We start from the raw sequence: 18,701 nt of genomic DNA on the forward strand, positions 1-18,701 counted from the left end.
AAGTCAATTAATTTGCAGCAATAACGGACGTCTTTTTAAATTGAAAAGGCATCCGCCTTTTCTCTTTTTTTGATGTATGAACATAGCCGGAGAGTTTTCTATGTATATTGAGATCAAAGCATTATGCATATATCGGAGTGACCTTTCCCTATAATCAAGCCTGTGATCATAGTAATAATAGTAAAATTAGAAAAGAACATCATCTAAAATTCTTTAAAATTGTTTCTATGGAGCTGCTGGAGAGAGCCGAGTACAGCACTCAACTCTTTCCGGCGGCTCCATAAAGAATTAATAAAGCTGTGGGTCACATGCCAAGTCGCATCTCTATTTAAAACAAAGGAGCCAGGGGCCGATCTGGAGACTACCAGGGGGCATGGAGGTTGGACCTCTCATGATCTCTTACTTTTCCCCTATCCTTTTTACAAGTTTTAATCGGAAAAGGTGGAGGGAGAATTAAAAGATTTAATTTGTTTGGCAGATATTCAATTTTATTCAAATACTAACTGAGAAATGCAACTCAATATTTACTTCTCTTATTCCAATGGTTCAAGAAATACCCCATATTTGGCCGTAGTGCGTCACCTGACTCATCCACAGGCCTCATACATGACAGAGGCAATGTGAATTTCGGGGCCTCCCTTTATTTTGGATTTAATTTTTTAGCCAGTATATCAAGTCACAGAGGCCTGAGGTGTCAAAATATTTTTGCAAGGCAAGTTGACATTTTTATTGATACCATTTTGGGGGACATGTGACATCCTGATCATTAATTACATTTTTTATGTACAAAAAAAACAATTTTGCAACTAATTTTCATTATTTTTTTCCGTCCTTTACTATAAACTACATATGACACATGATCCTTATTTTGTTTAGTTTTTTGGCAGCATATGCTGACTTTTTTAGTAAAACACTTTTCATACATTTGACATTTTGATCGCTTTTTTTTTTGAGTGGGCAGGATTAACAAAAAAATTGTCATCATGGGTATTCATTTATTTTCTATAGCGCTAAAGTGATTGATTAATAGTCGGGGTCATTACGGACATTGCAATACCAAATATGTGTATTCTATTTATAAGGGATTTATTTATTTATGAATAAATTTAATGTGTATTTGTGTAATGTATTTTTTTTTAAACTTTTATATTTTTTTCCCCATCAGGTTATAAGGCCATGTGATCAGCTAATCACATTTATTTAATATATAACAGCGAACGATCTGTGCTGAAATGTATTAAATATGAGCTGTCAGCTCATGTGATCAGGCTCCTGCTAAGCCAGCAACCCAGAGGCACCAGCTGACGTCTGGGTTGCCATGGCTACCTTGGACGCCCGAACTGCTGTAAGCAGTGATAGAGTTAGCCGACTGTGGCATAAATTGGGTTAACGTGGCTCCTCTCCGGGCATTAAGGTGGGAGGAGGCAGTGTGTGGCAGCCACCTCCTGCCACCTGATCGCTGGTGGGTATGACGAGCGATGGAGGGAGCACCTGACGTACTAACACGTCATGATGCGGGGACTACCTACATTCTATGATGTGGCGGTACCTCATTTTGCGCCAAGAGGTTAAAGGGACTCCAACTCACTCTAAACTAAAGTCAGCTATAAGAAGGATAAAGGATGCTGATTCCAAATCTGTAATTTGTACCTTTATACTCCTTTGTATTTCACTGTTGTAAGCCTACAAACTGGGCAGGTTAATGCGTACTGAGGACTACTTAGCACAAGAAAACAATGGAGAGAACTACTAAGACTCCTTCATTTGTGGGCTTATAGCAAAGGAATTCAAGGACATAGGAAGATAAAAAATTGCAGTAATAGAATCAGCATTGTATATTCTACTAATGTACAATCTACTGATAACTTAAGTTAAGCAGTGTTTTGGAGATGACAAAGTCTGCTAATCAAGTAATCAGATGCAGCTGTCAAAGTTGACAGCTGCATCCGATTGCTTGCTGTCAGCCATCCCTAGTGTTTAGTGGGTGGATTGCCCCCCCCCCCCCCCCGGGATGTTGTCCATGAGGAGCGATCCACACATTCGGCACAGGCTGGGGTCTGCGCCGTAATGTGATCCCGGCTCGGCACTCGATTGCTTTCGGCTGCAGCAGCTGAAAGCTATCCAGTGCCTATCTCATAGATATACTGCATAGATCTCAATGAGAGATCAGTGTGCTTATACTAGAAGTCCCCCAGGGGGGCTTCTAGTATAAGTGTAAAAAAAGAAGTGTTTTTATTAATAAAAAGCCCCCTCCCCTAATAAAAGTTTGAATCACCCCCCTTTTCAAATGTTATAAATAAAAATAAACAAATAAACAAACATGTTTGGTATTGCCGCGTGTCGCCCGAACTATTAATTAATCACATTCCTGATCTCGCACGGTAAACGGCGTAAGCGCGAAAAAATCCCAAAGTGCAAAATTGCGCATTTTTGGTCGCATCAAATCCAGAAAAATTGTAATAAAAAGCGATCAAAAAGTCGCATATGCGCAATCAAGGTACCGATAGAAAGAACACATCGTGGTGCAAAAAATGACACCTCACACAGCCCCATAGACCAAAGCATAAAAGCGCTATTAGCATGGTAATAGAGTGATTTTAAGGAACATATATTTGTTAACAATGGATTGAATTTTTTACAAGCCATCAAATAAAACAAAAGTTATACATGTTACATATCGTTGTAATTGTAACGACTTGAGTAACATATATAACAATTTCACCACACATTAAATATTTTTCTGGTCTACAGTGTACTTTATGGAAAATTCAGCCTGTCTGTTAGGACTAGGAATAAACGCTCAGGCCTAACACTGTCATTGCAAAGTACAATTAGTGGCACAAAAAATAAGGGCTCATGTGGGTCTCTAGGTGAAAAAATGGAAGTGCTATGGCCTTTTAAGCACAAGGAGGAAAAAATGAAAATGCTAAAATTTAAATTGGCCCGGTCCTCTAAGGGTTAAGGGACCATTCACATGTACAGGATCTGCTGCAGATTTGATGCTGCAGTTTTTAATGTAACAAAGGGCCCTTTTACCTGGCCCTACACAGCACCCTACGTAAGTGCTTATCATCAAGCATCTTAGCAAGGCTCAACTAATCATGTGGTAGTTGCTGGATTGTTTGTGCAACCTTTTAACTTCATCAAAGTTGGGCCTGTGACTAGATGTGAGGGAGACTAGTGATAATTTCAGCACCCACACAAAAAATTTGATCAGCCAGCAAATTATATTTTCTTATTTGTCAGCTAAACTTGTATCACTGGTGATCTCTCAGAGATGGATTTATATTGATATACATGTTGAACCCATGCCAGTTTCCAGTACCTGAAAGAACACAGCTTGTTAATGTGTTATTGAAGTCTCAGTTTGATAGAAATAAAAAAAAAAAAACACTACTGTGCATGTAATTAATGGTCTGGTCTCTGCAGACCCCTATATGCTGTTCTACATTATCAAGCCTATTGATTATTTAACCAATTTAAAGCAGAGTTATTGACATCCTGAAGAGTTTAGCACGATCGCTGGTGTGAGACGACCAGAGGCGATGGGTTTCAAGGAATCATACATAGTTCAGTGCATTTGTTATGTATCACAAGCAAAGTTTCAGGCCTAAACTAGATTGTATTCTGACAAGGCTATGACAAAAGAAACTGATCCACTGCTCTGCTTTGGTTTGTTTTATATTTTATTGCTATTATAGGCCATGTTCACACATATTATTTTGGCCAGTGTGTCTGTCAGTATTTGTAGCCAAAATCAGAGAAAAACTATAATGGAAAGATTTGTACAGTTTGGCTGCGAACACACAATGTCTATGAAATAACATCCGTGTTTTTTGGTCAGAAAAAAGGCTTTCAAACAGCCAAAAAAAGATGTTGTGTGGTCATGGCCATTTCTGTTTTTTTTAATCCACTCCTGGTTTTGGTTGAAAAAATTCTGTGTGAACATAGCCATAAAGTATATTAAAAATATTTTAAAGGGGTATTCCTCCCATGAGTTAAAAAATTAAATGCTCCCAAACCTAGCTGCTGTTACTCACCAAGTCTCCCTGAGCATTTTGAGCCATCTCCCGTCTTTCACCCAAGAAACTTCTACACAAATTTTTAATAGTTTAGTTGCTGTGAGCTCAGTGTGAGAGAAGAATAGGGAGGGGGCAGTACAGGGAACAGGATGGACAGAGCCATAAGAACAACATAAAGTACAGCTGATAAGTGAGGATGCAAGTTCAGAAGCAGGAGATGGAGGAGAAGAAATCAGTGTGTGAGAAGGAGATGGGGGAGGAGGAAACTGAGACAGAGAGCAGATAAGTGATCATGCAGGGGATGAAGGAGAGGAAGGATGGAGGGAGACATGTAAGAAAGGGATGGGGGAGAGGAGAGCTGAGACGGAGGGCAGATAAGTGATCATGTAGGGGATGAAGGAGAGAAGGGGAAGGGCAGCGTTTAAGTGAACCACACAGTGAATTACATTACAAATGAGCTGGAGCTGCTGTCCTTTGGCAGAGAGCTCTTATTGGAGGAAGAACAGTGTATCACGCGTTCTCTCTCTTCAGTGGGCAGCGTTAGAAGAGCTAATCCCGCCCATTTAAGAGAAGGAGAGAAGGAGGATATGTGATCCCCGACACGGAAGGTTGGGGCCAGGAGCAGGGAGAAATGTCAGAGAGGACTGAGGTCACACAGGCGTGAGGTCACACAGAAAACGGCAAAATGGTGCAGAAGCCAAAAGTTGATTTAACAAAGATAGAAAGCTTTAGGTGAACTATTAGTTAATGCAAAAAAATTATTTTTAGGAGAATATCCCTTTATTAAAGGGGTAGTGCGGCGGTAAAGAATTATTCACAGAATAACACACATTACAAAGTTATACAACTTTGTAATGTATGTTATGTCTGTGAATGGCCCCCTTCCCGGTGTCCCACCACCCCCACCTGTGTACCCGGAAGTGTGGTGCATTATACATACCTGATCCGTGTTGTGCCACAACGTCATCTTCAGTCAGCCGGCCGAACTGTCCCGAGTGCCGGCCGCCCCCTCTTCAGCGTCATCAGATGCTCAGCCGCGATTGGCTGAGCACAGTTATGCTCAGCCAATCGCGGCTGAGCAGCCGATGACGCGGCAGCGGGCGGCCGGCACTCAGGACGGTCAGAGGGATTCGGCCCGGCCGTCCGAAGATGACTTCACTGAATGAAGATCGGAGACGAGTCGGCACGTGACAGGTATGTATAGCGCACCACACTTCTGAAAAGAAGGGAAACAGGGGGCGCTTCCTCGTGTAGTGAAAAGTGGCCAGGTGGATGGAAAGAAAATCTGACAAGGATCCACTCACCTGGATAGGTTGTGCGAATATTAGGCACAACTCTAAATGCAGCATGAAGGGGTGTACTCCGCAGCTATACTGGGGGACATCACCACCGACGGTGGGAAAGACAAATGCAGATGTGTAGTCAACCGACTACAGGACCGAAGACCAAATCCACACCAGAATACGATGAGCGCAGGAGTATACACAATTTACACACGGCGGTGTAACCAGAAGTTATCCAAAAGTAGATGGCGTAATAAGTCAATGTTCTTTTATTGCAACGCGTTTCGGCCCTATATTATCCAACATGGGCCTTTATCAAGCATACAAAAGCAGACACTGCATGAGGTATATATAGGCGCAATTTGATGACATCATGACATCATGTGGGCATTCCGGGTCAATGACCTCAGGAAGTCCAAAAGCAAAGTAAACAAACACAAGCACATGGTCAGCGAATATAAATAAATAAATAAATATACCCATATGGCCCAAATAAGCAGATATAAATACATGCTAAAAATGAATAAAAAATATATATATAAAATATATAATATAAGAAGTATGTATAAATAAATAAATATAAGGAAGGGGTAACAGTCCATGGGTTCATAGAAATCCCAAAGCATACTGCTGTAAGTTCATGATAAAAATACACACAAACATAGCGGAATTGACCAGCACATTGACCAGACTGATGTTTTTTATGTGCTGGTCAATTCCGCTATGTTTGTGTGTATTTTTATCATGAACTTACAGCAGTATGCTTTGGGATTTCTATGAACCCATGGACTGTTACCCCTTCCTTATATTTATTTATTTATACATACTTCTTATATTATATATTTTATATATATATTTTTTATTCATTTTTAGCATGTATTTATATCTGCTTATTTGGGCCATATGGGTATATTTATTTATTTATTTATATTCGCTGACCATGTGCTTGTGTTTGTTTACTTTGCTTTTGGACTTCCTGAGGTCATTGACCCGGAATGCCCACATGATGTCATGATGTCATCAAATTGCGCCTATATATACCTCATGCAGTGTCTGCTTTTGTATGCTTGATAAAGGCCCATGTTGGATAATATAGGGCCGAAACGCGTTGCAATAAAAGAACATTGACTTATTACGCCATCTACTTTTGGATAACTTCTGGTTACACCGCCGTGTGTAAATTGTGTATACTCCTGCGCTCATCGTATTCTGGTGTGGATTTGGTCTTCGGTCCTGTAGTCGGTTGACTACACATCTGCACCACACTTCTGGGTACACATGTGGGGGTGGTGGGACACGGAGAAGGGGGCCATTCACCGACATAACATACATTACAAAGTTGTATTACTTTGTAATGTGTGTTATTCTGTGAATAATTCTTTACCGCCGCACTACCACTTTAATGCTAACTGAGTACTTCATAGTGCATGTGTCTAATAAGCTTTTTTAGAGAAGCACCATATCTAATGTTAGCAGCCTACAAAAGTGAACAAAAACAACATTCATGTTTGTAAATAAAGTTGCGACATTCGCGAATAATTGTCCGTATTTGCGAATATTCGCAAATCGAATGCAAACTATAGTAGCTACAATAGTGGGACTATTACAGAGTAATTTTTGTTCAACTACTGTTGTGACACTGTCAAAGTGTCATGTATTTACCTGGTTGTTCTGCAGCGCGGCAGAGGCAGGCTGACATTTCCATACACGCCCAGCTGGCTGATGCTGCAGATAAGCAGCCTATCATCGGTAGGGGGCAGGAGCGAAGCTGTGCAGGAGCACAGAGCCAATCGCGAGCTGCCAGGCGCTTCATGCAAATCAGGGGTGGTGGATTTAAACAAGCAGCTGAGGTTCCATAGCTGCCAGTGATAGTTTTGCCGTGCTTTACTACACCAGCATTACTCTGTGTTCTGACTCCCTGTGTTCCTGACCTCTGCATTTGTTTCCTGACTTTGGCTTGTTATCTGATTTTGTACCTCGCTCCTGACAGTGTTTCTGACCTTGGCCTGTTTAAACGGTATTCCCTTTGTATTGTGATTTTGTACTGTATTGCTATCTTGGATTTGACCTCTGGCTTGTTTTCTGACTGTGATTTTGGTTCTGATTTGTGGTTTATACAGTACGTACCTGGCTGGTTTGACTTGGACTGCTGACTTTTTTCCTTGTCTGGCCCTGCACTTAGCAGCGTAGGGACTGCCGTCCAGTTGGGGTCTGCCACCTAGGGCAGTACGTCCAAGTAGGTAGAGACGGTGGGCTGGGTTCAGTTAGGGCTCACTGATCCCCTACGGACGTGACACAAAGATTGGAAAACAACAAATTTTAAAAAATGTTTATCAGCCGGTCAATCATTCAATTTTCAGCAGTGACATAAATAACATAAACTTTCTAATTGACCATGTTAGGGTCCTGTCAGGAACCGGACAGCAGGACAAGACAAGACAGTGAGCCCTGACGCTGAACCCACCAACTGACCCTACCTACTTGCCACAGTCCACCCTAAGATGGCGGCGAGCAACTGGGCGGCGGTCCCTGCACTAGCTAGGTGGGACACAAAGACAGACAAAACACAATAAGGAATAGTCCACAGTCCGGGTCACAACAATCGGGCAGCAAAAGTACAAAATCACAAACCAAAAGGCATAGTCAAAGTCCAGGCAATATGGTCAGGGCAGGCAGCAAGCAAGGGAGGTCAAGGAATAAGGCAAAAGATCAGAGAATACAAATACACCGAGGATACAAGCGAGCAGAGACAAAGTCAATAACCAGCAATGATAGCACAGCCTGAGGTTAGTTATATAGGAGGCTAGGGTTCTGGTCCTGAACGTAATTGGACCATCCCCCTGATCTCCACACAGACACCTGAGAACAAAACAGAACCACTGACAGGAATACTAGTCAGTCACAGCAGAACCAAAACACAGATTAACCATAACATGGCCAGACAGAATTCAGCAGGTGAATACGGGTGTGTCTCCCAACCAAGGTGAGCATCTAAACCAGTGTTCACACACTGCAAAAACAAAACACAGAATACAACAAAATCAGCGCCTTCTCAGCCGCACAGCACGAGCCGAGGGGTGCATAATGCTCCGCAGAGATACCATCCTGACAGGTCCATTTACACAGAAAGATTAAAGACTTGAAGCCAAAGCCAGGAACAGACTATAAAAAGAGATCAGGTCATAAAGGAAAGCCTGAGATTTCTCCTCTTTTCAAATCCATTCCTGGCTTTGGCTTCAAATCTTTGTCAGATAATTTGTCAGATAACACATTCCATTCCCCCTTCAAGTACTTCTCTGCAAGGATGTTGAAGCGTCTAAAGAAGTCTGACCCTCTTCAGGGTTTGGCCAGTGGCAGCAGGAGGAGTAGCAGTCAAGGGGATGGAAGTGGTGAAACACGGGGTTGTGGTAGTGGCAGGGCCGTATTTACCACTAGGCACCCGTGGTCCGGTTCCTACGGCAGCACCTTGCAGGGGGGCAGCACCAGGGAGCAGGGGGACAGAAAAAACTAATTTTTTTGTTTTTATTTTTTTAGTTTCCCTCCTCCCATTCAGACTTGCCAGTAAATCTGGTGTCTTTTCCAGGGGGGTGGGGGGTATGGTGGTATTGGTCAGGTCTGGTATTGCCAATAGGTGCGTGAAGATGGGGCGTCTTCAGGTTTAGTGCCTAGGGCAGCAGCAGCTGTTAATACAGTCCTGGGTAGTGGTGGTCCTAACAGGCTTGGACGAAGGTTGCAGCTCCCAGTAAGAACCAGTGGTCAGGTAAATACTAGACAGGCTGTTACTGTTGAATGGATCCTCCAAATTTTCAGCTCCATGCTTTTGAAAAGTTCGGTTTGATCCGGCGAACTCTCGTGAAGTTCGGATTCGTACGAACCGAACCTAAAACAAACCTTGCTATTATGGCTGAATAATTGCAGCTACAATAGTGGGAGTCTGATAGGGTATAGTTTTGTTTAGTTGCAGTTGCTATTACAATGAAAAAAGTGGAAAAAATCAAAGTGCAAAAATTGTGAAAAAAAATTAGCCAAGGTGTAAGTGATTACACAGGACTAGAGATGAGTGAATAGCAATTGCCGACAATAATACTGCACCCTGTAATAGTTAATATCTAATAAAGCTATTTTCATTGTTCAATAGCATAATTAAAACGAATTAATTCTTTTGCAATGAAATATACTGTTAATAAAAAAATAAATATATAAATAAATGTATATATAGATTTTTTAGATCATTTATTTAAAAAAACGCATGGGGTTCCCCCTATTTTCATAACCAGCCGGGTTAAAAACCAAGCAACAGCAGCCTAGTAACACCAGGGTGGGAAGGGCCATTTGTTTTGGCCCTCCCCAGCCTAATATGGGGGACCACTGGCTCTTCCCAGTACCTCTGGTGGCATTGGGTACTGGGGTAATAATGGGGGGGGTTAGTGTTAGCCATTTTATACCGGCTTCCACTACTAAGTCTATATAGTAAAAAAATAAAGACAAGACACCAGTGAAAAATATTTTTTGTTCAAATAAAAACACCCCTACACCCTTTGTTGACCATTTTATTAAAAAAAATCCAAACAACCGCTTGTCATCGACGTAGTCCACCAAATCCGCCGTAATCCACAGGATACTGATATCTGAAAAACAAAAAGGGAGAAACACACAAAAAAAACAAACAGGAGCACAACACCCATCATTGTGAGCGGTGTTGTGCACCTTACAGTATGCAGCATCTTTACAGATCGCTGCTTACAGTGTGGCACCCAAGGGGTTAAAGGCGGATGCATTGCATCGCCCTTAACCCTTCGGGTGCCATACTGAACAATCTGACCCCCAGGGGGTTAAGTAGGGGTCCCCACTTAACCCCTTGGGGGCCACACTGATGTTAGACTGCACCCATACCAGCAAGAAAGGGGTTAAGTGACCCCCCTTCCTTGCTGGGATCGGTGCAGGGTAGGGGGGAGAGCTTTCTACTCACCCTCCCAGGTCTTCTCTCTTCTGTCTTCTCTCTTCGCTGGTCCCCAGCACACTGAGCTCAGTGTGTTGGCTCCAGCTCTTCATATGTCCGCTCAGCCAATCAGCTGGGCGGACATATAAATCTAAATGTTTCTTCTAATTTTGTTTTTGTGATAAAAAAACAATTGCATAATTAGAAGAAACATTTGCTGTTTTAATTAAAGTATTAATTATTACATTGAACTGTATTATCGGCAATAGTAATTGCCAGCATTAATACAGCTTCCTGTAATAGTTAATATTTAATTAATAAAGCCCCTTTTTTTCTAATAAAGCTATTTTCGTTGTAAAGTAGCATAATTAAAATGAATACATGCTTTTTCAATTAAATATACTGTAAATAAATATATATATATATATATATACACATACATTTATTTATATATTTATTTTTTTATTAACAGTATATTAAATTGCAAAAGCATTGATTTATTTTAATTATGCTTTTGAACAACGTAAATAGCTTTTTTAAAACGAAACTTTGTTTTATTAATTAAATATTAACTATTACAGGGAGCGGCATTATTGCCGGGGATCACTAACCCCGGTAATACCGTTCCCTGTAATACTGCTTTCCTGCTTTCCCAGATGCATTCCAGAGGTGTTTGCATCACTTTCTAAAGATGTCTTGGACTTGGTGACCTCAGATCACACATCTTGATATTCACAGAAAACCAGGATACAAGGGATTATAGGAGTAATAATCCCTTCTATCCTGGTCTATTCTGTGATTTTATTTGTTATTGTTATTTTAACCAGATTCGTTATGAACCTTTTGCAAAGTTCGTAACAAATCTGGTTCGTTGTGGTTCGGTTTGCTCATCCCTACCAGCAATCATCTGAAGGGTCCTCAGTGTTCTCCATTATTTTGCAGGGATTTGCCACTCATATGGGAAAAAAACTGTCTGGTTATATGTGATATTAGGCCAGATTTCTTTAAATGAGCGCTCAGCTCGAGGCCATTAAAAGAAGGCAGAACAAAGGGCGACAGCGCTCCATAGCGAGGATCAGAGGGATAAGGTGCAAGGGGATTAGGGGTGCAAGACAACCCTCACCTGGTATGGTTGTGCAAATGTGGAGGCACAACACTCTTAAACACATGGATCACGAACTGCAGCCACTCCCGGTATCCAAAGGAAAGCACAGAACGAAACACCTCCAACACCAAACTACACGGATCATGGGGCGCAGGTCCAACTTAAGATCAAGGCAGGGATATGGGATAAAAATATTTTATTGCAGAGACTCACAATGAATTTAGGAATGACTCCGCTCACCCAGCAGTCAAGTTTACGGGCTGGTGAGTTGCTTGACATTGGATGTTGCAGGGTTTTATCACTTACATGGGAAGAAATTGAAACAAGGGATTATGGTAGTGGCAATCATAACAGGCTTGGTTGAAGGTTGGAGCTCCCAGTAGGACCCAGTGTAAGGTGAATACTAGCCATACTAGCATTGCGGAAAAGATATTTTAAAGTCCCAGCTCTGATGCAGTCAGTAGTCAATCCAGGAGCCAGCAATCATCAGATGGGTCATTACAAAGCAGTGCCAACACAAATCTGTGCTAAGGGCAGGATGTTTCCTCTTCTCCGTCACCTGTTGTGTCTCTGGTCAGGTCAGGTCCCTTACATCTACCTCTGCCTCCTATATATGGACCCGGGGGCATGGCCGGCGTTAGGGGGGGGGCAAACAGGGCACTTGCCTAGGGCCCCCATCCCCCGGGGGCCCCCTACGGCAATTACATAATGTTTCAGGGGCAGGAGCACAGTGGGAGCGTCCTGCAGCGTCTGTGAATGATCCCTGGCTACAGCTATCAGGGGTCACACAGAGGCTACAGGACGCTCTGCTCCGGTGTGCTGCTCCCCTCTCCCCCTCCCTCCAGCTTCACTACACCATGTGACCTCCCCTGTGTCACATGGTGTAATATTACAGCAGTCGGGACATGGAGGAGAGGGCTGCAGTGTGAGGATCCCAGCCTGCTGCATGGACATGTGTGGATGCACCACTACTCCCAGCATGCTTCTAGAGGTAGTAAGTATACTGTGTATGTAGTGTGTAATGTGTATGAGGGATGAATGTAGTGTGTGTTACATGTCATGTGTATAGTGTGTGGACTGGATGGGTTGGATCTGTATAATGTGTTTTCATGGATGTGTTAGTGTGTGTGTGTGTGTGTGTGTGTGTATATATATATATATATATATATATATATATATGAGCACTGCTGACTCCATTGTCCAGCAGAAGTGTAGAAGTGAATGTACTGTGTATAGGAGCTGCAGCCATTCTCTGGCCTCACCAGTCCTATGTAATTGCTGCAGGTGATCACTGAGGCCGGTGATTGGCTGCAGCTCCTATGTATAGTGTATGATGATGTCACTAAGGTAATACTGTGTATTTTATTGAGAAAAAATAAGGTGATATTCTAACCTTAGGTGGTGGTCACTCTATGGGGGTAATATTAGTCTGTATATAGAGTCATTAATGCCATAAAGTTACCACCACATAATGATACTATATACACTATACAGACCAATATTACTGCCATAGACTGACCTCATATTGGTCAGTATATAGTGCATATATAGAGTCATTATGTGGTGGTCACTCTATGGCAGTAATATTGGTCTGTATATAGAGTCATTATGTGGTGGTCACTCTATGGCAGTAATATTGGTCTGTATATAGAGTCATTATGTGGTGGTCACTCTATAGCGGTAATATTGGTCTGTATATAGTGTGTATATAGTCATTATGTGGCGGTCACTGTATGGGGGTAATATTAGTCTGTATATAGAGTCATTAATGCCATAGAGTTACCACCACATAATGACTCTATATACACACTATACAGACCAATATTACCGCTATAGAGTGACCACCACATAATGACTCTATATACAGACCAATATTACTGCCATAGAGTGACCACCACATAATGACTCTATATAGAGACTAATATTACTGCCATACAGTGACCACCACATAATATTGGTCAGTATATAGTGCATATATAGAGTTATTATGTGGTGGTCACTCTATGGCAGTAATATTGGTCTGTATATAGAGTGTATAGTGTCATTATGTGGCGGTTATGGTGTGGTGCTAATATTGGTCTGTATATAGTGTATATAGTGTCATTATGCGGTGGAAGAAAACACATAGTGTGTTTTCTTCAATAACAGTATGGAGGTAATATTTGGCCCTGATATAGTTTTTTAATCATTTTTTTAAAACAAAGCATATGAATAGTTTTTGTGTTTACAACACTAGCTGCAGTCCTGGCATGTATAGTAGCTGCAGTCCTGGCATGTATCGGCAGTCCCGGCATGTACAGTAGCGGCAGTTCCGACATGTACAGTAGCTGCAGTCCCAGCATGTACAGTAGCGGCAGTCCTGGCATGTACAGTAGCGGCAGTCCCGGCATGTAGCGGCAGTCCTGGCATGTATCGGCAGTCCCGGCATGTACAGTAGCGGCAGTCCCGACATGTACAGTAGCTGCAGTCCCGGCATGTACAGTAGCGGCAGTCCTGGCATGTACAGTAGCGGCAGTCCCGGCATGTAGCGGCAGTCCTGGCATGTATCGCAGTCCCGGCATGTACAGTAGCGGCAGTCCTGACATGTACAGTAGCGGCAGTCCCAACATGTACAGTAGCTGCAGTCCCGGCATGTACAGTAGCGGCAGTCCTGGCATGTACAGTAGCGGCAGTCCCGGCATGTACAGTAGCGGCAGTCCTGGCATGTACAGTAGCAGCAGTCCCAACATGTACAGTAGCGGCAGTCCCGGCATGTACAGTAGCGGCAGTCCCGGCATGTACAGTAGCGGCAGTCCCGGCATGTAGAATAGCGGCAGTCCCGGCATGTAGAATAGCTGCAGTCCCGGCATGTAGCGGCAGTCCTGGCATGTAGCGGCAGTCCCGGCATGTACAGTAGCTGCAGTCCCGGCATGTAGCGGCAGTCCCGGCATGTAACCTTCTGAACTAACGCAATGTGAGTAAGGGCCTAATACACGGAGCGAAAATTGTCCAAATCCGGACGATATCGCTCTGTGTAATAAAGACTACAGTCATTATTAGTCAGTGATTGGCGCTCACTTCTCCGGAATATCAGGCCGCGTAACACGGCCCTTAAAGTGGCCGTACACTTCCAATAACTGCTGGCTGAACAGTCCTTCAGAAGACAATTATCTCTCCCATCTGGCCCCATCCTCCCCATACACAGGAATGTTCTGCACAGATGAGTGCTCCTGTGTTCTCTATAAGAGGGATAAGCTCTATCCAGACAGATCTGATGGCGGCTTATCTCTCTGAGAACAAAGAGGTTGGATGTTGATTTTCCATCATGCCCGACCCCTTATGTCCACTGATGTCATCTGTCAGACTGTCCACAGAGCCCCATACACCTTACACTGATGGCCGAACCCACCACGAGCAGCAGGTACCACCAACAAAAGTGTAAAATGTATGGGGACCTTAAATTATTGCTACAATATTTCAGCATATGGGGCCCCACCTTTAACTTTGCCCAGGGCCACATTTAGTCTAAAACCGGCCCTGCCCGGGGGAAAACACCACCACCGCTGAGACAAGAGTGGCTGTATGAAGACATCACCACAGCACTACTCCAACAACCAATCTACAGTAATTGGGATAAATGGACAACAGGCTAAGTTGATTGCCCTGTATTTCTTTTATTACATTTTTAAATATAAAAATAACTAAATACAAAAATAAACATACCATTTCTTAACTGAACAAAATAATAAAAATTAACAAAACCTAATGAACCACTCCATAAGATAAGGGTAAAACCGGTGCATCCCTACACTCATTCCTCCCCATTAACATCCTATACAATCTACATCTACAATATAGTCTAATTTTTTTTTAACTACTACTAAACATAACATATTAAAAAACCATATACACTGCTATATACAATACACTACTATAAATGCCCCCCCACCCCCGGCTGAGCTTATTGCCCTTCAGTTTCCCCCCTGTTCCAGTTAGTTAGCCATTTAGGGACCTGATGGTTTTTGCACTACCGGGATGGAGAGTGCCAAGTCGCTATTTCTTTGCCAACAAGGCTATTCCATCTCTGCACGCATACCTGCAGAAGAAGGATGGCGACTCTTTGGAGCTCTCTGTTTTGCATTGGGTGCACATAAGCGCGGACCTCCAGCTATGGCCAGGGGCAGTATATGTCCATGACTGCACACTGGATAACAGTCCATCCAGGAGAGCTGCAGTGGCAGCAACAAGAAATGGTTGTGGACTGCAACAACATCTGCTGATCTGTCATTTTCCAATGCAGTGGACTTCATCCCTCCATATGTTGGATCGTCTGTACCAACAGAGATAGGCGGATTTACGCAGAACTGCAATTTCTAGGTGATCCATTGGCAGATGATGCGTGATTGGCAGATGATGCCATTCTGCTGTACCATTTGAGGTAGATCCTCTGTTGATCAGCTGCAACACTCGAGTCTTCCTCTGTCATCAGCTGAAATTACAGATTGAGTCCTACTTGGAGTCACCCTTGCCCCTAAATGTTTTTGACCTGGTGCAGTTTTGGGCAGAAAAGGTTTGTGCTGACCCCGCTGTCCTACCCAGCCAGCAGCGTGGCATCTGAGAGTGCATTTAGTGTGGCAGGGGCCATTGGAAAACCCAGGAGGACGAGGCTGTCTTGCCCCAGTGTGAAGAGGCTGACTCTTATCAAATTGAACCAAGCCTAGATAGGACTGGATTTCACCACCCCCATGCCTAATGTTAAGGACTAAAACATCAGCCAGCAGTCAGCTACCCGGAACTTGCCTATGTCTCTCCAAGAAAAGGGCTCACAAAAATATTTGTATTTACATTTTTTACATATATCAAGTAATGTTCCCCCTTTACACCCCCAATAAACGATAATCCTGACTATGTGTGTGTAAAATACACATAGTCAATTTGCATACTTTTAAAGAACCCCATCTTCAGATTTACTTCCCACAGCATCTCAATGCCTTGAAAAAGTGAACAATGCAACCTATGCTCCAAAAACAGTATTATCCAGGCACAAATCCCGATGACTATGTTTCTCAAAGATTACATTTCCCTTCTTGTTACCATAGCCATGGGGTTTTTATTCACTGACACTTGTGACAAGGAATAGTATCATTCATGTCCCATTTTTATAGACACGCATGGTGACTGGCTGATAAATGTTCTTGGGGTTTTTACAATATCACCATGGTAGTTAGATGTCGCACAATGGGCACTTATTGTGTGAGTTTTTAATGGCTCTCGTGGTTTCTTGAGTAGTATAAGCCTATAAGAACAGTATGTGAGGGAGTATATATTATGGAGGATGGTGTCCTCTAACTGTGACCTAACAACATTCTAAACCTACTACCAGTGGCAATCTGTTTCTGAAAGGGAGGTTACCTTGACTTATTTAAAGTGCATTCACACATTAATGGTAGAGAGAGCCAGATAAATTGAGAGGGAGCCAAATAAGTTATTTATATGAGGGATAGTGCCACTACTAGTGCCTCAATAGGCAAGCCATGGATGTAATCTAATGAAGGGATTTACTGGGAATAGGAGGGGTTGGATACTTGTACAAAGGTTTGAATGAGTTTTATGTGGATTTTAATGTGTTTTGCAATATTTGTGTTCTGTGTTTTCTCAAGACAATACAGTAAAGATTTACATAAACCGACTATCCAGTAATCCAGGAACTCCACTGAGCACTAAACAGTGGGTTAACCACAGCACCCACACACTGGTTTGAATGTACACTGAATTCACAGCACCCTATGACTGATAATAGACATTGGTTTCAGAGAACCCACCGACAATTTATGCAAAATGTACAGCAGCCACTTACTGATAGTGGACACTGAATTCACAGCACCACTGACTGATAATTGACACTGTTCTCACAGCAGCCACTGTGATAATGTACAGAATTATTTGTAAAGTGTAAAACATCTTAAAGGGGTAGTACGGTGCTAAGAAATTATTCACAAAATAACACACATTACAAAGTTATACAACTTTGTAATGTATGTTATGTATGTGAATGGCCCCCTTCCCGTGTTCCCCAACCCCCGCCCGTGTACCCGGAAGTGTAGTGCAGTATACATACCTGATCCGTGTCGACCGATCAGCTGCTCAGCCGCGATTGGCTGAGCATAACTGTGCTCAGCCAATCGCGGCTGAGCACAGTTATGACGTGGCAGAGGGGGGGCGGCGTGAGGGACGGCAGGAGTGGGTCGGCCGGCCTCCCAAAGATGACGTCTTTGACGGGGTCGGTCGACACGGATCAGGTATGTATACTGAACTACACTTCCGGGTACACGGGCGGGGGTCGCGGAACACGGGAAGGGGGCCATTCACATACATACCATACATTACAAAGTTGTATAACGGCAGGAGTGGGTCGGCCGGCCTCCCAAAGATGACGTCTTTGACGGGGTCGGTCGACACGGATCAGGTATGTATACTGAACTACACTTCCGAGTACACGGGCGGGGGTCGGGGAACACGGGAAGGGGGCCATTCACATACATAACATACATTACAAAGTTGTATAACTTTGTAATGTGTGTTATTTTGTGAATAATTTCTTAGCGCTGCACAACCACTAAGGATCTAAATCTGTATATTCTTGAGGAAAGAGAACAGGAGGACATGATCAAAACCTTTAAATATGTTAAAGGACTATATGGTTGAGGAAGAGTTTTCAACATAAAACTAAACACAAGAAAAGGACATGAACTGAGGTTAGTTAGGGAAAAGATCAGAAGCAACATAGGAAAATATAATTTAACTTAAAGGGAACCAATCACACTAAAATTGGGCATAAAGGTAAGGAAACGTGCTGGTACATCAGCCAGCACGCTTCCTAACCATCCCCCCGTCACATGAATATTCAGCCCCCAAAGTTAGTTTAATCGTGTCCCGCGCTCATGCAAATTACCATACAAGTAGTCACGGTGGGCGGGAGGGCTGTTCGAGTAGTCACGGTGGGCGGGGTCTTCATCAAGTAGTCACTGGGTCCTGGGCCGGCCCCTGCGCTGTAATCACGCCCTTCCGGGCTTGTTGTAAAGCGGTGCCTGGTGACGTCACCAGGCGCCGCTTTACAACACACCCGGAGGGGCGTGATTACAGCGCAGGAGCCGGCCCAGGACCCAGTGACTACTTGACGAAGACCCCGCCCACCGTGACTACTCGAACAGCCGTCCCGCCCACCGTGACTACTTGTATGGTAATTTGCATAGAGCGCGGGACACGATTAAACTAACTTTGCGGGCTGAATGTTCATGGGACGGGGGGGACAGGGGGATGGTTAGGAAGCGTGCTGGCTGATGTACCAGCACGTTTCCTTGACTTTATGCCCA

At 43.3% G+C, this 18,701-nt stretch overlaps 1 protein-coding gene across 1 annotated transcript in view; it reads left to right on the top strand.

Moving 5' to 3' along the window:
• The window catches only part of EFNA2 (ephrin A2), a 459,103-nt gene that overhangs the window by 189,522 nt on the left and 250,880 nt on the right, over window positions 1-18,701 (top strand). The gene's annotated exons all lie outside the window — the stretch shown is intronic.

This window comes from Dendropsophus ebraccatus, chromosome 3, assembly GCF_027789765.1.
Source record: "Dendropsophus ebraccatus isolate aDenEbr1 chromosome 3, aDenEbr1.pat, whole genome shotgun sequence".
Taxonomy (NCBI): domain Eukaryota; kingdom Metazoa; phylum Chordata; class Amphibia; order Anura; family Hylidae; genus Dendropsophus; species Dendropsophus ebraccatus.